We start from the raw sequence: 26,848 nt of genomic DNA, 5'->3' as shown, positions 1-26,848 counted from the left end.
TATATCTCTTGCCTGGATCGCTCCCGTAAACTCCAGACTCCTCACCTGACTGCTTGCTAGACATCTCTAGTTGATGTGTCTAATAGGCATTTCAAACATAATCTGCCTGCGGTCTCCCTCGAGGCTGCTCAAGTGTCTGTTTCCCTGGGCGGTTGTTTCTAGGGGACCCTTTGTAGAAGACTGCTTCTGGGGGTTGCACAAGGAGGTATGGGTGTAAAGGAGCTTCTAGAGGCAAGGAAGGCAGTCTGGGGCCAAAATTGCCTGGATAATTACCTGATCGTAATCAAAATTTAATATTGCCGAAGAGTCCTCATGATTTTGTGGGGAAGGGGAGAATGGTGTAGGGTGTGGGGGTGGGATGGGCTTTGGAAAAGGCAGGTCAGTGGCAAAACCAAGAGCCGATGATGCCTTTTCCGAATGGATCTTGAGACTGTATCCTGTCAGTTCTTTGATTGTAAATTCGGGAATACCGGAAGTAAGAATCAACTGCTTGAATTTAAAATAACAACAAAACCAACCAACCAATCAAAAACAAACAAAAAAGCCAACCATAACATATTCAAAAGGGAAATCCTTATTGTCCTTTTATCTCCAATCTGTTAGCCTCCACGCTCGTTCTTTTTTTTTTTTAATTTTTAAAAAAATTTTATTTATTTTTGAACTAGAGAGAGCACGAGCAGGGAAGGTATAGAGAGAGAGAGACAGAAGATCCGAAACGGGCTCTGCACTGACAGCAGAAAGCCTGATGTGGGGCGGCTGACAAACCGTGAGGTCATGACCTGAGCCGAAGTCAGATGCTTACCTGAGTGAGCCACCCAGGTGCCCCTTTTTAAATTTTTTTTTAAATGTTTATGTATTTTGAGAGAGAGGGGGAGAAGGAATCCCAAGCAGACCCCACACTGCCAGTGCAGAACCCGACACAGGGCTCGAACTCATGTACCGGGAGATCATGACCCGAGCCGAAACCGAGAGCTGGATGCTTAACTGACTGAGCCACCCATGCACCCCATCTGTCTTTGTTAGCATCATTCCCTTCTCCCACTTCCTGAGTCGTCGTTAAGTTGCCTTCCTCTCACACCCTGTTAGCAAATCCTATAGGCGCTACTTTCCTTGGGGTCAGAATCCATTTCCTGTCGCCTGTCCTCTATAGCCTTGGTCCAGGCTGCCATCATTTTCCAGCCTGGTCACCCCCTTCCCCGTCTCATTCAGACTCCAAGCCAAGTCCTTCTTCTTCCGACTCACAACGTGGTGTGTGATCTCACCCTCCGTTACCTTCTGACTTCACGCCCCCCCCCCCCCCCCTTCTTACTTGCTTCCTCCACTTTCTTCCTTGTTCTTTCTCCAGACAGTCTAGGTGGCTGCCGTCTCCACCCTTAGGCATCTGCGGTTCCTTCCGCCTGGAACTCGTCTCGTTTCCAGCCGTAACACCGCCTGGCTGGCTCCCTCACTTCCTCCGGGTCTTTCCTCAAATGTCACCTCTTCGGGTGGGCTCCACTGATCCCCCCCCATCTTCACGGGGAACACCCCTCCTTGCCACCTCCTCTTTCGACTCGATTATTCCTTAGCGTTTAGCGTCATCTAACGGACTGTCTGCTTATCTCGTTCCTTGTGTCTTCTCCCTCCTGCCGGGGTGTAAGTTCCCAGAGCTCAGAGGTCTCCCTCCTGCTCACTGCTTATGCCCAGGACCCGAGCATGGGTTGCTTCATGGGAGAGCCTCATAAATATTTGTTAAGGAGAAGAATGATCCTTTCTTGCTCTGGGCATTCTTTTGGCCTAAAGTTATCGTGAGTCTGTTTGCCACAAAGTACTAATGAAGCAAATTATTTTATTTCCTGTTTTCTATTAGGTATATTTACTATATACGTCAAACTGATTTAAGACCGTAACAATAGGAAAGGCAGACACAGTGCAAATAGAAAGGAGTGCGTACGGGTTTTAATGCTGTTTCGTTTAAGGGAATTGCCTCCATTCATGGCACAATGCTCTCCACCTGCATTCGGAATGGTGTCAGTTTATTTATTTAGACGTTTCCCACCTTATTCCAAGAGCAAAAACAAGATTTGGAGGGACTAATTGAAACGTGGTGATACAGGGGTGTTGGACCCTGATGTGCTATCGTTGGTGCTGGGTGCTTCGAATAGACCGTATGTTACTTACGTTAATATTCTCATTTCTAAGGGGTGCTGATATCTGTCTATTGTTGTACAGATTGTGTCATTCTGTGCCAGAGCGTTTGTATTTATTGCTTCAGTTCTGCCTCTTTTGTTTGGGGAATCGTGTCCCCAGTCGTCCAGTTGTGAGCTAATTTATATTCTAAATCCAAAAAGCTATGGAGTGTTTGGCGACTTTCCCTATGCAAGCCGAATTAATCATAATTACCTAAATTCAGTCATTTGATATTTTATTAAAAGTCCGTTGATTCTGTGCCCGACTGCTTTATTGCACATAAACTATAAAGCAAAGGACAGGGTCTCTTCTGGTTTTTCTTGGTCACCCAGTATACCAGTGTGAAGATTCGGGGCAAGTTTTAAAGAAGAACATGTCACGGGGCGCCTGGCTGGCTCCCTCGGTGGAGCATGTGACTCTTGACCTCAGGGCTGTGTGTTCAAGCCCCACGTTGGGTGTAGAGATTACTTACAAATAAAGCCTTTAAAAAATTTAATTTTAGAAATTCACATACTATAAAATTAACATTTTTTGGGGGGGTACAGTTCAATGATTTTTTTTTAAACATCTTACTTGGCAATTATTTTGGGTTTGTGGAAGCGAGGCCAAGGTCCCTCAGAGCATTCTCATATATACCCTTTCCCAGCTGTCCCCAGTGTCAACAGCTTACTTAATTGTGCTAAATTTACCAAAATGAAGACATTAGCATTGATACAATACTGTTGATGAGACCAGACTTTATTTGGATTTTTACTAGTTTTTTCCCTGCTGTCCTTTTTTGAAATCTAGGATCCAGTCCAGGGTACCATGTGTCATATGGCCATTTGTCTCCTAGTCTCCATGTAATCAACAACACCCCTTTCAAAGCTGTCGTGGATGGAGAAAAGGGGTTGAGTTAATGCTGTAGTGACATCGTGAGCGTCGGCGGGTTGAAAGGCGCTGGGCTGTCGGGGCTGTCGGTGGGACTCTGGAGATGTTCTGCTCTGGGGGCCACAGCGGGGTGACCCTGGAGGCTGAGTTTGGCCTACACCGTGTTAGAAATGGGATTTGAGTTGGCTCTCAAAGTGTAACAATTAGATGTTCCAGAAAAATCTATACCTTGGGCTCCTTTTTAAAGAAATTGCTAGGCCCTGCTGCCCCAGGTCTGCTCACCGCCTGGGACGATCACGGGGCCCCAGGAGGTGCTGTCCCTTCTCTGTGGGCAAGTGTCTTCCGTTCCTGTCACACCACGCACTTTCTAGAATGTTGCTGCGGCCAGCCTGCCTCGTCTCCGCCCTCCTCGTCCTCTGTCTCGGGGAGGACTCCCACGGCATGGCGTGAGTAGCCTCCTCCGCGGGGCAGACAGAAGGTGCGGGAGAAGCCCCCCAACTCTCGTCCCCTCCTTGTCTTCCTGTGGCTTTACTGTGCCCCACGAACGCCGGGGTGCGGCACAGTCCCCCAGATAGCGTCCGCTCTGCAGCGACTGCCCACGCAAATGTCCATGCTTCCCTACAGTAGTAGGGGCGGCCAGCACTTAAAAGTCAGGTGATTAACCCGACAAGCCAGATTTGCAACTCTTGAGAAATCCGATAATCTGGCAATACTGGGGCCGCTGTCCCACCTGGCACGGTCTCCTGGGCTGGGCTGGGACAAGCCTGTCCCCTTGGGCCCGCACGGGCTCCTCTGGCCCCCCAGGCCCATTTGTGGGGCCGGTCCCTGGGGGCATTTGAGTTTGCAGTGCTGCCTTAGGTTGTCAGGTGGGAAATCAGGGGGCCCTGAAATGACACCTCTAGGTGATTGAGGACAAGGGTCTCTGGGACCAGGGCTTGTGACGGGATCGGAGGGTAGGGGGTGCCGAAAGCCCACCATCTCATTCGGTCCTCTGTGCCCCGTCCTCACCTGCTGGCCGCACGGTCTGTCCCTTCCGTGTGACCTCAGGGGCAGGGACAGGTGGAGCCCAGCGTGCTGCTCCTTTGGGGGGCCATTTGTGTTTGAACACGGCTCAAAGCACTGTATTTAAAGGGTTAAGTGGAAGTCACAGGGTGGATCGCGGAGGGCGCTTCCAGATTGGGATTCCTGTGATCTCACCCCAGGAGTCTGTAAGTCTAGGCACAAGGAGAGCATTCCCTTTTCGGATCAGTGCAGGAACACGGGACAGGTTATTAAAGGGCTGTTGTACGTGTGCGGGGCGCTAACGGTCTAGATGTGTGTGGCCGATTTGGTAGCCGCCAGTCGTAAACAGCTGCTGAGCTCTTGAAATGCGCTGGTGAGAGCTGCTGTGTGTTCCAAGCGTAACATCCACGCTGGGTTTCAGAGGCTTGCTACCAAAGAATCTTAAATGTCTCACTAATAGTTTTCGTGCCGATTACAGGCTTGAGTGCTAATAATATTTGGATATATAACCTAATATCCAGTATGAGATATTTGGTTAAATAACTTATTAAAGTTGCTTCCAAGGGCGCGTGGGGGGGGGGGCTCAGTCGGTTGAGCGACTTCGGCTCAGGACACGATCTCGCAGTTTGTGAGTTCGAGCCCCGTGTCGGGCCCAGAGCCTGGAGCCCGCTTCGGATTCCGTGTCTCCCTCTCTCTCTGCCCCTCCCCTGCTCGTCCTCTGTCTCTCTCAAAAATAAACACTAAAAAAAAAAAAAAAAAAAAAAAAAAAGTAGCTTTCATCTTTCTTTTTTAACTTTTAAAAAATGGGGCCGCGAGAAAACTCAAACTTACACACACAGGTCACACTTTGTTTCTGTTGGACGGAGAGGCTCTAGACGGAAAGGGCATGCGGCCTGTTTTCCAGGTCTGGCCCGAGTAGACTACAGAGAACAAATGTGGACAGACTGTGAATGGGGACTTGTCTTTACAACTCTTGGCTGTGATAAAATTTATGCTTCGTTGATGTATATATAGTATTGTGCTGTGTGTTCGGTGCGTTTAGATGGATACAAAATTGCTTTCTCGGTTAGTTGTTTTAGTGGTGGGGCGCTGTAATTCAGGCTCCAGGGCTGGACTTTGAGTCAATTAATTTTCCTCCCCGAGCCTCAGAGCCCTGCCCTGTGACATAGGGACAGTCTGTGCTACTGCGTGAAGGTTGGGGAAAATACCATGTAAAATGTCCCGTGTTCTATTTGAGAACACACTATCGATACAGTAAATGGTGTTTATTTTTAATTATTCCTGGTAGGAGGGGAAAATCTCACTTACCGCCTCTGCGTGCTAGGAGTAAGACTGCCCCAAAATACCACAAAAAGGCACCGTTTTGCTTTGTGACACGATGTTTCTTCTACTAGAATACCTTTTATAAATGGGCTTTTTCTTCTGTTCACTGCTTGTGAATACATGACATGGATTCTTATTGTAAACACATTAGCCTTTTCTGTTGTTGACGCTCAATAATTGGTAAAGCCCAGCGGCGGATGAAATGACAGATGTGCCGTTTCGGAAAGTGCTCGACACCTTGAGTGTTTACAGGCGCTGGAAGCCTGTGTCATGGAGACAGTGTGACGTCGTCTGTGTGATTCTGCAGAAATGATCTCAGGCAGCGGGCGCTGGCGGGGTGAGGACCGGTACAGTTCCCCGCACCGTGCACTGGGAAACGCTGACCTGCGAGTGACCTCGCCCTTCCCTTTGTGGTTTTCAGGCACACACAGGGGTGCTTTGTGAGCTGTATCTATATCTCTGTAGATATAGAGATATGTTTCTATATGTGGCTACGTGTTTCATGTCTTCAAACCATTACATGTGCCTTATGAAACTTACTAAACTCCGTAGCTGATTCATGTACGTAACCCTTGGGAGCATGTGTACAAGTTAGCTGCTGGCGAAACCCTGAGTGAAGACAGGCTTCTGGGAAGAATTAGTTTAATGTGTTTTTCTTCCTTTGCCTTTGGTCATAAAGGAATCACAACCCAGAAGCTAGGAGTTTGGGAATCGCAAGACCCATTGGGGGCCACCCTGCAGATAAGAATGCATAGATTGGAAGTGTGTGTGTGTGTGTGTGTGTGTGTGTGTGTGTGTAATTGCGTGTGTTAAGGCTGATCTATTTTCCCCCTAAATCTGTCAGAGATCCTGTATGAATTATTCTGTAGCTGACATCCGTGTCCCCTGTGTTACAACTAGAAGGCAAGTTTTGCACCTCCCCCATCTTTCCGCAGTTTGACTTGGCTTGGCGGTGACTTTTCAAATGGTTAATAGAACCCTTGTCGCTCGAGAAGATCACTAGTGGCTGTGGACAGGCTTGTTACATGCAGATTACTCAGAAATGCTTTGCAAGCTAAAACTCCTTTATAACATGGAAAGCCTTATGACTAACCTGACCACAGCCACTGGCCACGAAGTTTGCTAGAAATCCCCCAGGGATCCCAGCTTTTGTAGTGGTTCTCGTCCACTGCCCCGCCTGGGTCTCAGCCAGCCTCTATCTCACGGCCATCAGGAGCCTGACTTTGCCCCCCAAGTACGTGCCCTAGTTGTTCTGCTCAGGATGCCACAGCCATTGTAAGAGGAACCCTCTGATTTCCCACAGGTGGCCTCTCTTCCTGAGGTGTGCTTCTTATGCTAAGTGATATATTGTATTATAACTTTATAATAAACACAATAATAATGAAAACTAACAGTTGAATGCTTAACATGTGCTAGATACTCTTGTAGTTAATTTGTTCTCTTTGATCCTCAGCTATAGAAGCTGTAAGAACCTGGGTCTGTCGGAGAGTAGCTCCTGAACTGTTAACGTGCTCCCTTTGTGAGCCCTGCTCTTGTTTTCCTCTCCACCAGCCACTTGTCAACGCATTTCTAGTCTTCAGATGCAGGTTCCGCCTCTGAAGTGACATTTTCATTAAGGACTCCAGGCCACTCTCCTGTGGGCTTTTCTCTCTCCTGATCTGAGGCAACTGAAAGATGTCTCGCCTGCCTCTACGGTTTAGCCCTTTACCGTGTATTTTTTCCTGATTGTTTCCTGTGCCTCAATCTCGATTTCTCAAACTTTGTCAGTACTTGTTTTTTTTTTTTCTTTTCTAAGTTTATTTATTTATTTTGAGAGGGGGGAGTGCGTGCAAGCAGGCCAGGGGCAGAGAGAGAGGGAGAGAGAGAGAGAATCCCAAGCAGGTTCTGCACGGCACTGACAGTGCGAGGCTCAATCCTATGAACTGTGCGAGATCACGATCTGAAATGAAACTAAGAGTCGGACGCTTAACCAACTGAGCCGCCCAGGCGCTCCTGTCAGTACTTTTAATGTGGAAGCATTTTGTATGTTTCTCTCAAATTTTTCAAAATACTTGGCACGGTAGCAAGGCAGCTCATCTGAAAACATTGAAGAAATAGGTATAAAGCATTAGGGACAGAAACCCTTGGTTGGCTGACTACCCCATTCACCACCCTCCTTGTCTTATCCTATGGAGTGGAGGTTAGTCTACGAGTGGTTCTTAACCAGGGGTGATTCTGTTCTCCACGATGCATTCGGCAGTGTCTAGAGACGTTTTCGATCATCACTGCTGCGGGTGGGGTGCCGCTGGCATCTGTGGGGTAGAGGCCAGGGCTGCTGGTAAACGTCCTGTAAGTCACGGGACGGCACTCTACAACTAAGAATGATCTGGCCGCACTCTCACTAGGGCTGAGGCTGAGAAACCCTGGCCCAGAGATGTCCGTGTGATACATTCTGGCCAATTAAATAAAAGGGAAAGTACACTGAGGCTTTCTGAGAAGGTCGTGTCTTTCTGATTCAGGAGCCGTCCCTTCCCATTTTCAGATTTTTTTGCCTTCGCCATGGGCTTCAGCTGGGAGGTAGGGCGTCTATCTTGTGGCCACGTGAAGATAAAAGTCAACACGCTACGGACGGTGGAATAAAAACATAAGAAGTGATTGGGTTTTCTCTTGCTTGTAGCCAAACCCATTCCCAACTCACGTACCCCAGAAGCTTGATTTAGGAAGGACCTAACAAACCCAGCATCTCAGCTAATCAAAAGCTTCTACTCCAACATTTTCAGAGACGACATTCACTGCCTAGGGAGGAGAGTCTAATACTGTTGCAGATTTTCAGTCATTTTAAAGTTCTCCCTTACTTTGAAATCTGACCCCTGACGTTTCTACTCATGGACCTAGTTTTATGCTCGGCTGGCATTTGCCTCAGCCGACTCTCCGACGTTTTCATCGATTTCCGCGGGAAGCCACCTTGATCAGGTTGGCAAGTCTGCTTGACAGGCACCCTCCTACCAATATTCTGGAGGGGTGTAGATCTGGACCCTGATACCCTCTTCAGAGCCAGAGTCCCAGTGGCAAAGCTGTCAGTACGAGGATGTCACCTCTAGGGCCCTGAGCCCTTTAGCCTCCTATGTAGACGTCAGAATCAGCGCTGATGTCCTAGATGCTTCTGATGTTAGGACCACATAGATGGGCCAAGGAAGGAACTGTCAATGGCTTGAATGCGCCTCTCCTGTTGTTCGTCTTACGGACAAGGTGCCAGGAGAACTGCCTTCCTCTTCACGACTTTTGTTTTCTGTCCAATCAGCGAGTAAGTAGGCACCTCAAAACCTTTCTGAGTAGATGCCTGCTGCCATCTTGACTTGTCTTTTTCTCCTTGGCTTTCTGTGCGGTGTTGGATGCTGCATTGGCTGAATAGCCTTTTTTTTATTATTTTTAAAAAATTATAGTAAAAACATAATTTACCATACTAACCATTTTTAACATTATAGTCCAATGGTAAGTATATTCACATTGTTGCACAATAGGTCTCTAGAACTTCTTCTAGAAGTTTCTAGAACTTCTTTTTTTTGTTTGCGGACTATCTTTCCTGGTGGGGTAGATTGAGACACTGTTTCCTGTTTGCCCTGATGCTTGCTCCCTCCTACAGAATGCTTCTCCTGAGGCTTCTGGGACAGGAAAGAGGCTCTTTTGGTCAGATGTCCCCCTGTAAGACTTCTGGGCCAGCCATTCAGTGAGTGAGTGCAAGCAGTCCTAGTTTTGACAAGCCCACCAGCTGGGAGTCTGAGTAGACCTGGGGTTTGAAAAGCCAGAGATTTGGTTTAAAGGGAGGGTGTGCTGGGCGCGGGGGCAGCGGTCCTCTCAGTTGGTGGGATATAAACCTCCCCAGAAACTGAGCTGAAAAGACTCTCAGTTTAATACAAGGTCCTGCATGGAAAGACGTGCAAGGTTGTTTTTCCTGGCGCTTCTCCCTCCCAAATATCCCATATGGTGGCTCCCTTGATCCCCGGCATCGCTGGACAGCCACCTCCTTGTCTTGCTGGGGCTGAATCACAGGTGTCGGGTGTTGTTTCATTTTGCGTTAATCGGACTTTCTGCTACCAGACTTTATGTGGTTTCTTGAATTCATGAATTAGTCATTAAGTTGTGTTTACCAGGCAGGCACCCTGGCAATCTGTGGTATGTCCAGCTGACCTTTCTTTAGAACGATGCTGATCGTGCAGGCTGTAGTCAACCATGGTGGGAAAGACTGACTTCTTTTCAGGGACCCTTTGCAGGCTTTTCTTTACTTCCAGCTCTCACCTGTGCAGGTGGGTTTGCGCCTCCCTTTGGAATGTTTTAGTGGGATTTTTTATCGGACTGGGGTGGAGGCTGTGTCTTCATACCGCAGAGGCTCAAGCAGCCCATTAAGAGTGGAGGAAAGTCAGTTACCGGATGACTTTTCCCCAGGAGGACTAACCTCTAGAATAAACGAAATCGAATTGGATAATCGGGATTTCCTAGTTGAGGGGATATTGTCAGGGTCTGTTTCTTTTTTACAGTTGAGAAAGTGCTTTTGAGATTTCAAGTTCACAAATAGGTACCGCCGAGCTCACGGCCTTCTAAAAGAACATAGACGTTTGTGGTGTTACTATTCTAATTATTTAATGTTTCATAAGCCTGGAGAAGCTTCTATTTCCTGTTCATCCTGAGCAGGGGTGGGTTCCCCCAGCTCGGGGTAAACAACCTGTAATTATGTGGTTAATGAAATAGAAGCTCCAAGTACTTCCTTAAGTTTAGATTGACTTTCTAACAAGTAGGTGGTAATAGAAGTAACATTTCAAATATTTGAACTTGGCTTGCTACAGATGGGTTGATGTAGGATAATGGGCACGTTGTTTTTGGTGGAAGGTTATGGACACTTCAGATTTCTAGGTGTGATCATCTCAGACTTGGAAATCGTACACTTTATGAGGTATATACCAGTTCAGGATGAAATTTTTTTTTCAGTTAAACTGAATTGATTGTAAGCTTTTCAGCCCCAACACTTGGACTGACTTGTCCTAGTCACTGATTTTGTCCATATAAGGAGTGTTAGAGATGTGTCTTACATGCATTTAAAAAACCACTTTTGTCAATAAAAATTAATATCAATTGAAGAAAACTTAGCTAATCCGATAGGTAGGTGAATGAACTATTTCTGAACTAAATTGTGAGCACAGCTTAGGTTGTGTTTTGCCTGTGGCCTTAAAACACATCAACAAACGGTATTATAATGACTGTCATTTTTTGATGGGTTTCATTTTTGGGTGAAGAACTGTAGTTATCTGATACTTTCATTTTTGTTTTTAAACCTTTTTTAATGTTTATTTATTCTTGATAGAGAGACCGAGCGTGAGCAGGGGAGGGGCAGAGAGAGAGGTAGACACAGAATTCGAGGCAGCCTCCAGGCTCCGAGCCGTCAGCACCAGAGCCCGATGTGGGGCTCGAACCCACAAACCGCGAGATATGACCTGAGCCGAAGTCGGACGCCCAACCGACTGAGCCACCCAGGTGCCCCTGATACTTGCATTTTTGGTCATATTGGATAGACAGAAACAAAGTAAGAACATGAACGTAGAAGACGTGTTACTTCGTTGTGAATGTGTAAAAAACACATAGGTTTTCTATTTTCTAGGGGTTAGAGCACATACTATATACATAAATAAGAGTAAAAATTAGGAAATTAATGAATCAGCGTATTACCTATGACGCTGCGACATTAAAATATTTACAAAGCCTGCCATAGACCCTATAAGGTTAGGATGTGATTTATCTCTAAGGTCGTGTAAGTAGTCACTCGATGATTATACGGGAATCGATAGCTTGTTCAAGGCTGGTCCCCTAGCAAACCAGTGGCGGCGTGCACCGTGTATTTCTGAGAGATAATGCCAGGAAATGCGTTGCAAAACCGCGGAATATAGTATATAAGCTCTTTCTGCCAGGGTGAGGGTTGGCCACCTTGGTCTCCGGCTTAACTGGGTGTCACAGAGAGAGGGCTCCCTCCTGGCTCGCTCCTGCGGGGCGGCAGTCTGCGAATGCTGCTGTGGCTGGGACCCTCCCGTGCAGGCCAACAAGGGGAAGCCTGAAGGACGTGGGCTCTGTGATCTGTGTTGACACCACTCGGGGCCGGTGCTCAAAGCCTTTAAGGTGTCGAGAGCTGGGGTTTCACCACCACGTGGCAGGACAGGGGAGGCCTCAGCCATCAGGCAGCCTGGCGATCAGCAGAAACATGCTGATCAGCCGAGCGAGACCGAGCTCAGCCTGTCAGCTCAGCCCGGACCTTCTGGCGTGTGGGTTTGGGTCTGGAATTTGAGAGCAGGAGCTCTGACCATCCCACCAGCTTTGGGCTCCGGTGGCATACTAATGCATTTCTCCCTGATCCTGGGGTTGCCTTCCCTCCCCTCCTCCTGCCGCTCCTCCTGCCCGCAGAGAAGCAGCCCCGGGAGGGGATCCTTGCCTGTGCGCCCTGCTGGGCACAGGGAGGGGCCCGGGAAGCCAGCCCAAGGCTTTGCTCTCCCCTCCTTTCTGAGGCCCTGACTCTGCCTTTCCCCCTGGGGGTATTTGGGCCAGTTGCTTGGCATTTTCCCACCGTGTAAATGAAAGGGTTGGCCAAGCCGGCCGAATGGTTTAAAACACCGCTCTATTTTTTTTTTAAGTGAAAAAGTTTAACTTGTTTTTGAGCATGGCTTTATTGACCTAATTAGGCATGTTGAAGGACTGAAAAAGAGATTTTTTTTTCCCTGCAGTCAGGCGGGGTCTGTCACTTTGCAGGTACTTCCGTGTCCAACGGGGCCCTCTAGGTAAGACAGCATCAGCCTCCCTGAGGGGTGAGGGGACCTGAGTGCCACAAAGGAGTCATTGTTCACTGTCTTCCACTTTGGTTGTTTTAAAAATGGCACAGTATTTAAAATTCTATTAATAGGACATTGGGTTAGGAATCAGAGTACCTAAGCTTTCCCCTCTTCCATCAGTGTGAAAAGGAATTTAGGCAAGTCCCTGTTTCCTGTGTGCAGAGGGAGGGTGGGAGGGAAGGAAAGAGACTGACTAGCTCTCTCCCTTTGAAATAGGGAACAAAACATCTGGCAGCAAGGAGTGAGGATATAAAAGATACTGAGTTTCTTGTAGGAAAACTTTCATAGACCATGAGGGGGTTTTGTTATTTGGCTCATGTTTAGAATTTTTCTGTTGACTTTCTTTTCGCTGACTTGTTCAGTCTGGGGGGGGGGGGGGTTCCAAGTTCTGGAAGCTCGCTGGGATCTCTGCTGAACCGTAGGCACGTTTTTGTTGTTGTGTCAAATTCAGCTCAGTTGCCAGAAAAAAATATTTTTTTTCGCAAAATACTTAATTTTTTCCTCCATCTTATTTTTTGGGCCAACGAGAGAAGGCTGGGACAGCCAGGGCACAAGGTGCTCCCATTATTGTGGCCACGAGGACAGATCCGGTCCTGTGACACCGCAGGAGAGGGCCACCGAGAACACAGAGTGGAGGGACGGACTGATGTCTGTCCGTGGGCATCGGAGTTCACTTGAAGTGTTAGGATTAGACCCAGTCTTAACTGAGAATGGATCAGTCTGCCAGGCATATTCATGCAATATTAGCTTGATTGATGGAAATGGAGAATCTAAGCCATCGCTCAGTTTTATATAGTGACCTTGAAGGACTGGAACGCTTGGGTTACACTGAGGTTTTATCTGAAGCCCTTTCGTTTTCAGACAAGTTGGAAAGGTTCCCAAAATGCATGATTGTGCCTTCCGAGCGGAACACTCGGTGCGTTTGCTTTATTATCCTTTAGTGATTGAGACATTGTTTTCAGTATGTCAGGGGTTCATGATAAACGCTTCTCTCTACATCTTTACAGAGGAGATGGATGGAAATGAGCTAATTTTGCAGTGTCTATTCTTCAAATACGTTGTGAGCTTTAAAAAAATCCCTAATGTTTTTTTCCCCTTATTGATTATTCGGATTAATTTCATTGTCTTAAAATTGTTGTGATTAATTTCTTCTCAGTTTTCCAGTTCATCGTTCTGCAAGTTGGAGTGTGGGGTTACTCCTGTCAATGGAAATGTGTTCTTGTAAAGCAGGGGTTTTGGCTCTGGTCAAATGTGGATTAAGGGAAGCTTGATGGTGGATAAGTTCTCCCTCCCCTTGTTTCTGTTTCTTCGTCTGTTCCTTCCTAGGATGCAGAATTTCCCCTTTGTCCCCTCCCCCATCCAAGCCTGAGCTCAGCAAACGCCGACATTTGAAATTCGTTTATATAAATTCAAGCTTAAGTCATCTTCATGATATGACTTTTGACAGAGCAAGAGTGAGAGCAGGGGAGAGGGGCAGAGGGAGAGAGGGAGAATCCTAAGCAGGCTCCGTGTTCAGTGGGGAACCAACGCTGGGCTCAGTCCCACGACCCTGGGATCATGACCTGAGCTGAAATCCAGACTCAAAAGCTCAACTGACTGAGCCACCCAGGCACCACCCCCGCCCCCCCCAACCCCTGCAATGGTAAGACTTTTAACTCATTACCCCTTCCAGGAAAGTATAATTAGAGCCCTTTCCTTATTTTTGGTATGAAACACTGTGTGTTCCTGCTAAAGGAATTTCAAGGTCTGTAGTTTTGAGTCATGATCTTTTCAGTCATGAGCCTATTCCCGTAAGCTTATGTCTTATCAGCTCACGACGTAAACCGCCGTTTCAGCTGTGAGTGGCTGCCCCTCGGGAAGAGACACTGGCATAGTGGAAATCCTTGGCGTCTGAAAGTTGGAGAAACTTCCAGAGCCTTCCAGAAAAGGAGCCCTTTTGTGTTCTCAACTAAGTGAGGTGTTTCAAAGAAACCAGGAGTGATCGCTTCTCCCGTCCCCGGACTTGTCATCCTGGAAGCGTGCTTGCGTTGAATCAAATTCAGCAAACGTTTACTGAAGTCCAGCTGTGCACAGTAAGACCACACTGCACAGGCTGGAGAGACACCATCCGTGTCTCTCCCGAAGTACGTGATGGCTGAAGAAATTGAGTAGCCGAACGATGTAGAATGACACGTGAAATCCTAGATCTTGGGAGTGTTTCTCAGGACGCCAGTGGGTATAATAAAAATGATTTTGTGAACAAGTAAATTTGGGGAAAAACAGATTAAATGAAGTCGGATAGGGATTTTCTTTTTAACCAAAACTTCAGAGGGAGACATTGTATACTGCATTTACCAAATTTATTTGACCATGGATGATTGATTGACTGATTGAGTTTTTTTTTGGGGGGGGGGGAGCATCTCGGGGACTAGTGTTTCTTGGGTAACACTTTGGAACATGCTGCTTTAGATCACGAAAGTATTCTTCAGTCTCTTTCCATAGGACTCTTACGTATATATTCTATATGTGTTTGTTATTCAGAGACAGAATAACCGTTCTTTGCCTATTGTGGTAAATGGATTCCTGTAAGTTTCTCCATTGGTTATATAAAGAGTATTTGTATTTTGTGTGGATATCGGTGAGGTTTTGAGGGGCTGGGGTCCAAAGACGATGGCGGTGATAGCCAGCATTGCCCTGCCCCCCGCAGAACCCCCCCACCCTCCACGGAGTGTCCTGACTCAGGCACTGCGCTCAGTGTCTCCTCTCTAATCTAAAGCCAGAAGTAGGGATTCACAGTTCTGGTTTATAGGTAAGACCATTACTTGTCCAATAGGCCACTTACAGAGCAGGGCACTTTTTAAAAAAGTGATGAGCTTTAAAAAACACTTATTTAGATAATTATAGATCCCTTGACGCTGTTTTCTCCATTGATAACCAGTGCTGCATGATAGTATTATACTATGAAGTCAAGAAATGAACATTGATACAATGATCAGCCTTACGTAAATGTCATAGGCTTTACGTGCACTCGTGTGTGTGTGTGTGTGTGTGTGTGTGTGTGTGCGCGCGCGTGCATATGTATGAGCCTGCTATGTGGGTTTTATCACACGTGACTGCCACCATAGTCAAGGTACAGAACAAGGACCCTTCCCGGTACTCTGTTACAGTCATAGCCAGCACTCTCCCAGTCCCCTGCCCCCCGCTCCTCACAAGCACTAATCTGTTCTCCATCTGTCTAATTTTGCCATTTCAAGCATGTTCTATAAATGGAGTCACCCGGGAGTAACCTTTTAAAATTGACCTTTTTACAGCCTGGCCACTTTTAGTCTGCTGTTTCTAGTCTTTGCAACAATTTTACACCATAGGGATTATGCACTCTCTTTTGTAAACGAGGAAGTGAAGCTTTTGAAGGGAAAGGGAGCACATCCAGGCTGCACATAGTGGACCAGAGAGGTCCTTGCCACTTTTCACTCTGGCCTGACCTTCCTCTGGGTTCTAGGGATTCACACTCTGTTTACATGCACGGCTTTCCTTTTTCTCTTCCCATGTTCAAAAATAAGGGCTTGTTTGCATTTTCCTTTTTGAAAAAATTGTAACTTTTAAGGGAGAAGGTTGGATCACACTATTACTTTAAAAAAAGTTGCAGAGGCTGGGTATTTTTTCCTTTCAGCTCTCTTTTGAGCCTTTTCTGGAGCTGACCTGAACACCGATGGCGAGCATGGTTATGGGGGATGGGTAAAGGTAGAGCTTTCTGTACACTGGGTCTTGAATCCATATATGGGCATCTCTGACTCGGGGGCAGGGGGCTAAACATACTCCTGGAGCCCTTGGCCCTTGGGACTTGACTCCATGCAAACAAGGAGCTGTCAGTGCACGCAGGGATGGCGGGAAGGCAAAACACGCATGTCTCTGACTCACAGGAGCATCAGATGTCACACAGTTGAGAGAAAACTCGAATGCCAGAATGAAGTCTTTTCATATCTCTGCGTGGGATGCAGTTTTTAGCAAGTTTATGAAGCAGTTAGCAGAATGTTGGTTTTTGTTGATCACAGCACCCCCCCCCCCCACCCCCCAGACTTGCCTCTCTCTCAGGATCTTTGAACTAGGTCGCTGTTCCCCTTTGCCAAGATGTCCATCTGGCATGGCTCATTCCCTCACCTTCCTAAGTAGTCTGTGCAATGTTACCTTTTCCCTGTAGTTTTCCCTGATATTTTAAAAATTGTACCCCCCTACCCCATTCTCTTTACTTGCTTTATTTTCCTCCATCACACTCTGATTGGCATCTGCCGTGCCCTGTGTCTTACTTATGTGATCCTGCATTGTTTTCCCCTTGGTAGAATGTAACCCTCCTTAGAGCAAGGACTGTTGCCTATGTAGTTAACTGCTGTAGCCTCAGCATGTCAGACTAGGGCTTGGCACATGTTGGATAACGGAGATTTTTCAAATAAATGAGTGTTTGGAAGAGGAAAGATTTGTTCGAATGAAGTTATAGGACACAACAGAATAATCACGGCTGGACAGGTCAGCTCCTGACTTACAAATGTCGAGGCACTGGCGTGTAAATGTACTTTATTCTTGCCTGTGTAGAACACGTTTCTAGAAGTGACTTTCCCCTTGGACAGTGATTGACTTGGGGGGAGTTCTTTCAGAGATAAAGGAAATTAGCCAGCAGGTCGCGGTAATCGAACCTCGCAAACTATCCTGGAAATGTTTAGCCTTCTGCCAGATTGAAGCACGAGTTCCGCGTCTGCATAACCACCTGTGTAATTACTCACATTAGCATTCTAGCGCGTGTGGGCCGCGCTACATTCTTCAATTTTGCAAGAACGCTATTTTTGCATGTTCGCTGCTACTGTGAAAATTGGTTTCCCTCATCCATTCGGGAAGCTTGTACCAATGCTTTGATTTAAGAGCTGTGGTCTAGCACTGTAGACCTTGGTTTCCTTGGTGGAGGGAGATTCTGTGATGTGTCCATAAACGTTGGGTTTCAGTTTTTCTTTTCTGAGCTATTTCTGTTAGGGCTGGGGGTGGAAAAAGAAAGAACTCTCGCTCTAGGGATACTTTAGGTAATATATACCCTGGTCGAAAAAAATGCAGTGTTGCCTGTATGACGTCACGGGGTTGGGATGGGAGCCCCCAGGCCAGGTGAGGGTCCGTTGTCCTGGGGACAGATGTGGTGGCTTGGGAGTGGTGTGGAGGGTGGGGGGGCTGCGGCTGTGGCTCCCAGGGAAGGACTAGCACCCCTTCTCCCCTCAATGCCCACTGGACTCCCCGATATTGGTAAGGCGGCTGCGTGGGCACCTCGTTACGCGGTCCTAGGTGAGTTACAAAAGCCAGGAAGATAAAGCGTGTAAAGGAAAGAGTTCAGGGAGAACGTCGTGCACCAAGCAAGGAACGTGTATTTTGAGAAGGCCCCCAAGTGTGAACACATGTCTTCCAGAGAACTCACACTTTCCCTCATTGTCCACAGACACCCCTAGACCCCCGTCTGTACTGGATTCAGACTTTCCCATGTCAGCTGAGCCGTAAAGAGGATTCTGAGTACAAGTGTGAAGGCAGTTGAGACACAGTCGGGTCATTTGTATGCTGGTGCTCCCTGGAGCCGACCGAGCACCTTCTGTTTGTCCACGAAGGTATTACTAAATTTCAATGACTAATAGAGGGCACACAGCACTTGTTTATTTTCTGGCAATAGTCAGTTTAGCTGTCCTTTTCCCGAGGGAAACCAGCTCAGTGGAGTTACTGAAATCACACTTTTTCCGTTTCTTGAACTAATTTCCATTACCCTGCCCTAGAAAAAGTAGGCGGCTGCAGAGAGGAGGCTGAGACAGAATTCCAAAGCCGTTTGGGTTACATTACACTTAGCACTCATTGAACAGACAGCCAACACCTCTTCATAAGCACCAGCTACATACAGATCAATGTTTTCAAATGAGACCAAAGGTGGGCCCTCAATTTAGGGAGACAAAGCAGCCATGACTTCTTGAGAATCTTACAGGACACCGGACGCAGAATGATATATGTTGTGTAGAATGGTACAATTATCGGTTGACAGGAAGGAATTATAATGAAGCGATTCTGGTCGGAGGGATTCCTTTATGTGATGCTAGCAAGGGAAATTTCGTCTGGTCCTTATCTGCCGCACATTTGGGCTGAGTTGAAAAGCCCACGTGATTAGACGGCGTATCCTTTCTATTTGGGCTGTAATGGGAGAGTTCAAGCAAACAAGTTCATTGGGAGTTTTAGGAGTCTCTTCTTAGACTCAAATTACTAAGTCTGGGTCTATACAGGCCTTCGTTAAGGCCGGACTTAAATATTGGGTGGATCTGTCTTGGACCCGGTTGTAGGGAATGTTTCTTGGAAGTCTCAGGTAGGGCCTCATTATAATCCGGTTCTGCCTCTAGCGTGGCCGGGTGCTCCCACGCCAGCAGGCCAAGGCTGAGCGTCTCCGCTCCGGTGGCCTCCCTAGCCCATTGACTGTTGTCGCAGCCTACCCAACAGTTGAATATAATGCTGTATTGGGATCTGTTTTTACACTCGATCTCAGCCAAAAGGCCGAGAAGCGATGGATCTTTTTTTAAAGTTAGTTCACAAATGACCACAGCTGCTTCTCGGTTAATCAGATGCTCGAGACTCCCGTGTCTACACCATCGGCTGCTACGTGTTTATGACACCACAGCTGCCTGGGTGGCGCTTCTGTCCCCACCCTCACTCCTTCCCATCTGCCGCCTCTCACTGCTTCCTCACTGCTGTGCTTGGAGGCGGCACGTTCTCAAATAAGCTGCTGACGTCCCGCCCTCCCAGGGTCTGGGCCTGAGATTCACCGAAGTTTCTTCCATCGGGAGAATTTTTCTCGCCTGGGACTCTGAAGCACTCGCTTTGTTTGGTAGGCGTGCATCCTTCCCCTGGCTGGGGAAACTTTTGCAAGGAAGCTGAAAGCTGCTTTCAGATAGATCCCATAGCTGTGGCTCCCCCCTGTCCCATCCACCTCCCCGGTGTTCAAGCTCACAATCTTACTCCGAAGGCGGAAAGGCTGCCGTCAAGGGTTCCCCCTTACGGAGGGCGCTGCTTACCTTGGATAACCCTTCTTCCTAACGGAGTTTCTGGTCCTGGCCTTTTTCCACGTGCGTAACATCCACGGGGAGCGGTTCTTCCTCGTCACGTCTTTTAAAGCCTGTCAGACTCTCTCTGCAGTGCTCCCCCGGCAAGCTGTTACAGTAAGCATAAAAACAAGCACATCACACGAAGAATAAAGTGCCAAGTTTCTGTCTCCCTGCCAACCTCATTAGAAACCAGGGGTAGAGCACGTATGCATGCCATTACATCATGCATGCAATTAGACATTTGAAGCCAGCTCAATAGGGGACCTTCTTCATGCTTTTCTAAGTGTGCAGCTCCCATTTCTGCACGGGAACCTGGGCGCCTCTGTTTTCCCTAATCCTTTGTCTCTATGAGGGTGAGAGGGTGGAGGGAAAGAGGCGTGTCCCCATTGACCAGAGCTCCGAGGTTCTGGAAAAGTCCTTCTTGCACACGTCTGTGAGAGTGGAACTGCCCTACTCTTCCGTCGCCGTGTGTTTCTTGTTGAGGATGTGTCGGTAGCCTGATGATGAGTTTCGTCGTCACACAGGGCGACATGGATGGCCTGGCTCTTAAAAGGAAGCGCGGAAAGTAATTGGGAACTGTACAATCCGCTGGCCCGGCGGAGCGGAAAGCAAGACTGTGTTGTTCTCTGCACCGTTGACGGACTTGTGCAGTCTCTGTGTTTGTGGGGTGAAGGGACACTAGATTGGCCGGCCTCCTGGGCCTGCCGTCCTGCGGGCTGCCCTGAGGGAGGAAGCGGAAAGACTGAAGGGCCGGCCAGCAGTTGAACCAGAGTTTGGCATCTGGCGCTCTTCGATAAAGTCTCATCGAGTAGCTCCTGGGTGAGCGTTAGGATACAGCTTCAGGGCATTCGCCGGGGACTAGGTGGGCTCCAGCCGGAATCCTGGCGCAGCCACCTGCTAGCCTTTTTGCCTCCAGCAAATGTAACTCGTTTGGTCTCAGCTTCTTCACTCGTATGTAGCACTGGAGAATGCCGATCATGCCCAGCCACCCACAGGCTTATGTTGAGAATGAAATCAGATCATGACTACAAAGCATTGAGGACGGGGCCTGACCGGCTAAATGCCACTTGCTGGTAGTGTCATCATTGGCTTCTGTATTGGAAAAACATATAGCTGCCTTCTAGAAGCTTACGGTCCCGCCGGGGCTGTGGGACGCACGCACGGATTTAGGAAGGAGAGAGGGGATGTTGCCTCGCTGTGATGTGGACGGGAGACACTTGACGGAGACATCATGTAACATGGGGGCCCCCGTGCCAGCTCCGAGGGTGTGGGCCACCTGGTGGTCTTTGTGGATGGTGCAGTGGTCGCCGAGGTCGGGATTTTGGCTGTGACCATGAAGGACAGGTGGAATTTGGGTAGATGGAAGAACGCTGACGATAGAGCCGGTAGGAGTAAACCAGCTTCTTTCAGAGGAAGGGGAGACCTCCCAGCTGGCAGGAGGGACGTTTGCCCTGAGAATGAGGAGGCTGTGAGGGTGCAGGGGGCTCCAGGGTTTTGCTGCTTTCCAGTTACCTAAGCTGGGTGGAGTGGACCTTCTGGTGTGATGGGTACTCATCACGGGGAAGGGCCTCGTCTCTTTGTATTTTCTTCAGTCCGGCCTCCTTCGTGTAGGGCTGGGCTTGCTGTATTTCCTAAAGGGCACTTCTCTCTGATCGCCCTTGGGTCTGGGTGAGTGACCCAGAAGGTTCTCTTGCTCTGTCTGCCAGGGTTTGTTCTATTTCATTCATGTCTCTCAGACCTCCTTTTGTTAAAAACCACGCGGACTCAGTCTGTGGCGAGATGACGATGCTGTGTGGCCGCCTTCCCTGGGTCAATCTGTATAGCTTTGGTGTCTTTTTAACTTCTTTTTAACTTTTTTTTCTTTTCTTCACTGTATGGGATTTATTCTGATCTTTAAGGGCCCTGACATGCTTTAAGGATATCATGACATACACGAGGTGGCAAGAAACCCTATTCCTTATGATCTGACTTCCATTAGTTTTTGAGGCATGCCTTTGGTAGATTTTGGCTTTGAGGATGTCAATAAAACCATAATGAGCAAAAAGTAAAAAAGTGTATTCAATTAACTCGTGAGTAACTTGAGGTCAGTGAATCATCTGAGTTATTTTATAAAACACGCTTTATTGGCTGTTCGGTGTTACCTGATGCTCTAAAGCAGGGGTCAGCAAACTCTCCGTAAAAGGGCCAGAGAGCCATTATTTTAGGCTTCTGGGTCAGTTCTCTGTCATAAATACTCAATTCTGCCTTTGTGGTGTGAAAGCAGATATAGATAATAGATGCATGTGGCTGTTTTGCAATAAACAAATTTTATTTGTGAAAATAGATGGTGGGCCAGATTTGGCTCTCTGAAGTAGTCTGCTCACCCCTACTCTAAAGGAAACAGATTTTGTTAGATTGGGACGGTAAGGAGACATTTAAAAGTAGATAAATGACAACATATCCAGATAATTAGCTCCACCAAAAGCTTAAAAAAGGTTTTTCTTCTGTTGTTTGAATTAAATTTCATGTTTCATATTGAGTTTATAAATAAGCCTTAAATATCATTTATAGGGTTTGCTTTTTTTTTTTTTTTTTTAAAGCTAGGATCTAAGGTTCAAAACAAGCCTATCTTTATTAAGTAACCATTTATTAAATGTTTTTCTTATGTCAGGCACTGTGCAAGTCATTGGAAATTCACAAATAACTTAGGCACACACCTTTCCTCTTGGAAGCCACAGTCTAGACTGTGCACTCATTGTTGCCAAATGTTGGCTCATGCCTTGGACCACAGCACGTATGTGGCCCACGGTCCCAAGGAACCTGTATTCCAAAAGGGCCTTTTGGGGGCTCCGCTTATCTTTCCTCTGTCTGCTTCATGTGCATTTGGGACTTGAGTATTTTTGTTTCTTTTGATTTGTGTATTGTTGGAGAAAGCCTGCTTGAGGAATTTACAAGTGGCGAAAATATTTATTTTAGTAACTCAGTTGCCAAAAATCTCAGTCTTGATGATTCAAAAAGTTATGTGTTTTCCTGCCCTTTGTAGTTTTTACTTAGTCACCCTAATTCACTTTTTGAATTTTTACTAAGTTCTCCCTACCAAATTATGGGCCAGCCCCACCAGACTGCAGAGGGTGCTTTTCTAGAAGTATTGAAACACAGGTATCCAGGATTCTTGTGTGTCTACAGTGCTCCCAGAGTGGTGCTCTCTGGACCAGAGCCACTAGGCCCTTGCAGATTGGGTGGAAATGTTGAGTAGCCTAGAGGGAGGCCATTCCTGGAGGAGGAAGCTGGATAGTGTGAATGGGTGTGGGATGCGAGCTCTCCCAGCCCAGATGGCGGGGCGGGGACTCTGACAGAGGGGGGACCTTGGAAGCCAGACTGACATTTCCTGGGATGGGACATAGCAGAGATAGGAAGTTGATCCCTAAGTAGAAGAATGCCATGGGAAAGCGGGGCTTTGGAGGGATCGGTCCTTCTATTAGCCAAATGCAAGGTGGTAGGGAGAGGGAGGGAGGAAGGGAGGGAGAGAGGAGATGGGAAAGATTTGGGCTCAGGTGGTATGCAGAAACCTTTGGGAGAGGGGGGCTTTCACCTTCTTTTTCTCCGCATAATTATAAAAAAAATTGCCAGAAGAACTGCTCTGGTAGAGTTTCCTGGGGTGAGAGGAAGTACTTTGGGTTGAGATGAGGGACGAAAATTTGAGAAAAAGGTACGTTTTTACAATCACAGTTGGGAGTGCTGAGCATGTGAGGAGGGAATGAATATAAAGTTATATAAATAGCAGTCATTTATATATTTGTATATTCCTCTGTAAAAAATACAGAGGAAAGGCCTTTTTATTTTTCCTTGTTTCTTCTGAAGTAGCAGCTTGTTTTGAAAGAGAAGGGAAATTCTAGTTTGTCCCTTTGGGGTCTTGAAGAGGCAGCTGGTGGTAGTAAGATGGGCTTGACTTACAGTATTTGAAGCACCAAGAAGTGTCTGCATAAGGTTTTAAACTTGCACAGGTGCACAGGAATGGCATCACGCCTATCTGAAGTATTTCGGAAATGAAAAAGAAAAATAAATTCCAAAGGTGCGAGTGACTTCTGCAAATACGTCACAGTTCATAGAGAAGAGTGTCATCTGCATCTGGTGACACTGATGGGGTCCCTGTGTACCGGGTGGGATGCAGTCCGCATTCAAGTCTGTTTTGTTGTCAGCACTGCGGTATTTTCTCTTCAACAAGATAACCTTGGCATCCTCCCTCTCTTAACTTTTTGTGTCCTGATTACCTTGGAATGAAAGTCCTAAAATAGAAAACTGTGGGTTATGTATTTTTTTTCAAGTTTATTTATTTGTTTTTGAGAGGGACAGGGACAGCCTGAGTGGTGGAGGGCCAGAGAGAGAGGGAGACAGAGATCCCAAGCCGACCCTGCACTGACAGCAGCAAGCCCAGTGAGGGGCTCGAACTCGCGAACCAGGAGATCGTGACCTGAGCTTAATCGACTGAGCCACCCAGGCACCCTGGCTTATGGATTTTTAGAACTTATTTATTGTGTTGGGGCACCTGGGTGGCTCAGTCGGTTAAGCGTCGGACCTCAGCTCAGGTCGTGATCTCCCGGTTTGTGAGTTCGAGCCCTGCGCTGGGCTTGCTGCTTTCAGCGTGGAGCCTGCTTAGGATACTCTCTCTCCCTCTCTCTCTGCCCCTCCCCTGCTCCTGTATGCTCTCTCTCGCTCTCTTGAAAATAAATAAACATTAAAAGCACTTAATATGGAAGCATATTAAGCTCCCTTAATATGGAGCATCGTGGACTTCCCATCTACCTTTCGTTTTTAAGATACAGAAGTTTGGACTGTTTGTTTTTACGAAGTGAAGGCTGATCGTCCCGCTGCACAGTTTGCGGGCAAAGCCTGAAGGGTGAGAGTGGGGCCCGGCGGGTGCCTGACCCAGAGAGAGAGGGAGTGAAACTTCAGGCTGACTGAATTTCTTAGCAGATTTGGTAAAGAAGAGGACGAAATTAATATTTCATTGTTGAAATTGGGTTACAAATTGTGGGCTTGTTCTAGCCCACACTTGTGATTTTCTCCTACGCGTGGGTAACTCAATGTCCGAATGTACCTGCTGGATGAGATTAACCTTGGAAATCTGGTGTAGGCTCATAGCCCAATAGCGAATACACTTAATTATTTTACCAATCACGGTAATTACTGGCAGTACCAAAGAAGTTGCCCTGGTCTGACATAAAGACATGGAACTTATTTTGTTATTTACAATTGATATGTGTGTTTACTTGATCTTTGCTGGTATAGTTTTAAAAGTAGGACCTTCAAATAATGGGGCACCTGGGTGGCTCAGTCAGTTAGATGACTGACTCCTGATTTTGTCTCAGATCATCATCTCATGGTTTTTGGGTTCACGCCCTGGTTTGGGCTCTGCGCTGACAGCATGGAGCCTGCTTGGGATTCTCTCTCTGCCCCCTCCCCCATGCGCTCTCGTGCTCTCTCACTCTCTCTCGAGACAAATAAGTAAACATAAAAAAAATAAATAAATAAATAGTAAGGGAAAGTCACCGGGGCCCTGGAGAGGTACTAAGTGTCCCCATCATCATATTAGGGTCATTATGAAGATCTTATGACTTAATAAAAGCAAAGCTTAAGGTCCCTGCACGTAGTAAGCGTTATGTAAATACTGGCCCTTATTAGTGATCTAGTTTTGCATGAAACTAACAACAGGTGAGCATCACGGTAATAGTGGCCAATACAATGTTTGGATAATACAAGACAGTACAACATGATAGACTAGATGACCCAATATTACAGCCCCTTTTAACTTCACTGGCAACACATTTAATGGGCAGACTAGCAAGTTTTAAATGCTTAGATTCTAGGAAAGTTAAATGTTTATAGTTGTAGACTTAAGTTCGAGAAATGCTTGGTATGAACTAGGGAATAGGCAAATACACCTTTGGGGCTGTGACTCTTTTTCCCTCAGTCCCCAAAGTAATCATTGTGAAGAGGCTGTGCAGAGGCATAAAAGTCTATGACCAAGTAGATAGCTCAGTCTATCGAGCACTGTGTTCCCGTCTCTGTTTCGAGATAAATGAAACATTAATGTAAATTGTCCTCTTAGAATTTTTAAGGGGTCTCAACTTCCTTAAATAGGGGATATATAAGCTCTCAAATAGCAATATATATTCCGCAATTCAGCAGCTTTTCAAGCTATGATTTTTATAACCACTTTTGGATTTGAGAATGCAGAATTTAGAATTCCTACTTGGGGGCATGGTGTTCAATTCAGCAAGCCATGCATGAGATTCAGCCGACAAGATCCAGAGCTCTAGATGTGGGTGAGGGATAGAACCCAAAGTCCGCGCTTCTGGGCTGCCTTGACTTCTCATCAAAACGAGACAGCTCTGCCTGTGGATGGTGATGACTTTATAATTACAATTAAAATATTTTTAGTACAAGAATGAGGCCTGGGGGGAAAGCTGTCAACATATGTATTGTATGAAAGGGAGACTAATCACCAGATGGGACTGTGGAAGCCTTTCCTGGTGGGTCATGACTGCCTTGCCTCTGGCTAGGAGTTGACAAATGGACTCCGCCATCCTGGTTGTCTCTTGGAAGAATGAAAAGGAAACATCGGGAACTGTGAGTGAAGCGGCTCTGAAGAAAGAGAGGAGGCAGAATGTTGAGCTGATAGGCAGGTGGAACAAGTCGCAGGTGTGTGGGGCCCCGAGCCCTCCCTGAGTCATGTGATTGCAGCATCACGCTTAGGTTGTGTCCCGGAGCCTTACTGATGTCCCTGAGCTGGTAAACGTTCTTTGTATTTGGCAGTGTTCTCTAAACCTCCAGAAGAGTTGAGGCAGCACAGGGTTGAAGGGCCAGTGTTTCTGGGGCACCTGGGTGGCTCAGTCAGTTGAGCGTCTGACTTCGGCTCGGGTCGTGATCTCACAGTTGGTGAGTTCGAGCCCTGCATCAGGCTCTGTGCTGACAGCTCAGATTCGGATTCCGTGACTTCCTCTCACTCTGCCCCTCCCCTGCTCACACTCCGTGTGTCTCTCTCTCAGAACTAAATATTGAAAAAAAAGGGTTTTTTTTAAATTTAAAAAAGAAAGGCCAGTGTTTCTTCTGGTGTCGTCTGTCCCCGGCAACACAGCTCAAGTCCCGTGATAGGGCTGACGGCTTCATTTATATTAACGCTGTCGCTTTCCGAGGTACTGGGTCCAGATAATGGTGTTATTTTATCACCTTTAGATGGGGATACTCTGCTTACTGATGGCAGGCATTGCTACCCACGTGGCCACAACTAGCTAGATGGGAATTCAGCCTCTCCTGCTTATTGCTGGGTTCTCGTTCCTTCCACTGCTGGGCAACCCCACAGGCTGTGTTGACAAATCCAGCCATCGGCAACCATTTCGTGATGGGATCAGTGCCCTTCTAAGAAGAGCCCGGAGAGCTAGCTTGCTCTCCCCCTTTGCTGTGTGAGAGGGGGCGGGAAGGCGTCCCTCCGCAAGCCAGGCGGAAGGGCCCTTGTCAGGAACTGATTTGGCCAGCACCTTGACCTTGGACATCCCAGCCTCTGGAATTTTGAGAAATACG

The 26,848-nt window shown here is 47.2% G+C and overlaps 1 protein-coding gene and 1 long non-coding RNA gene across 11 annotated transcripts in view; one reads left to right on the top strand and one right to left on the bottom strand.

Annotated features, from left to right (window-relative positions):
* Positions 1-26,848, top strand: part of CARMIL1 (capping protein regulator and myosin 1 linker 1) — a 311,551-nt gene that overhangs the window by 62,790 nt on the left and 221,913 nt on the right. The gene's annotated exons all lie outside the window — the stretch shown is intronic.
* The window catches only part of LOC132666633 (uncharacterized), a 49,506-nt gene continuing 25,556 nt past the window's right edge, over positions 2,899-26,848 (bottom strand). Inside the window, exons 4-5 of one of the 3 annotated variants that reach the window (XR_013555476.2) lie at positions 19,259-19,394; positions 2,899-3,033 (exon numbers count right to left, since the gene is read on the bottom strand). This is a non-coding gene — a long non-coding RNA (uncharacterized LOC132666633). Of the gene's footprint in view, positions 3,034-16,425; positions 16,945-17,842; positions 18,387-19,258; positions 19,395-26,848 lie in introns of those variants that run through there. The other 2 variants (XR_013555477.2, XR_009604747.3) reach the window with 2 other exon arrangements.

The sequence above is a fragment of the Panthera onca genome, chromosome B2 (assembly GCF_046562875.1).
Source record: "Panthera onca isolate mPanOnc1 chromosome B2, mPanOnc1 haplotype 2, whole genome shotgun sequence".
NCBI classification, from domain to species: Eukaryota; Metazoa; Chordata; class Mammalia; order Carnivora; family Felidae; genus Panthera; species Panthera onca.
This window is presented reverse-complemented; position numbering and strand designations above follow the sequence as displayed.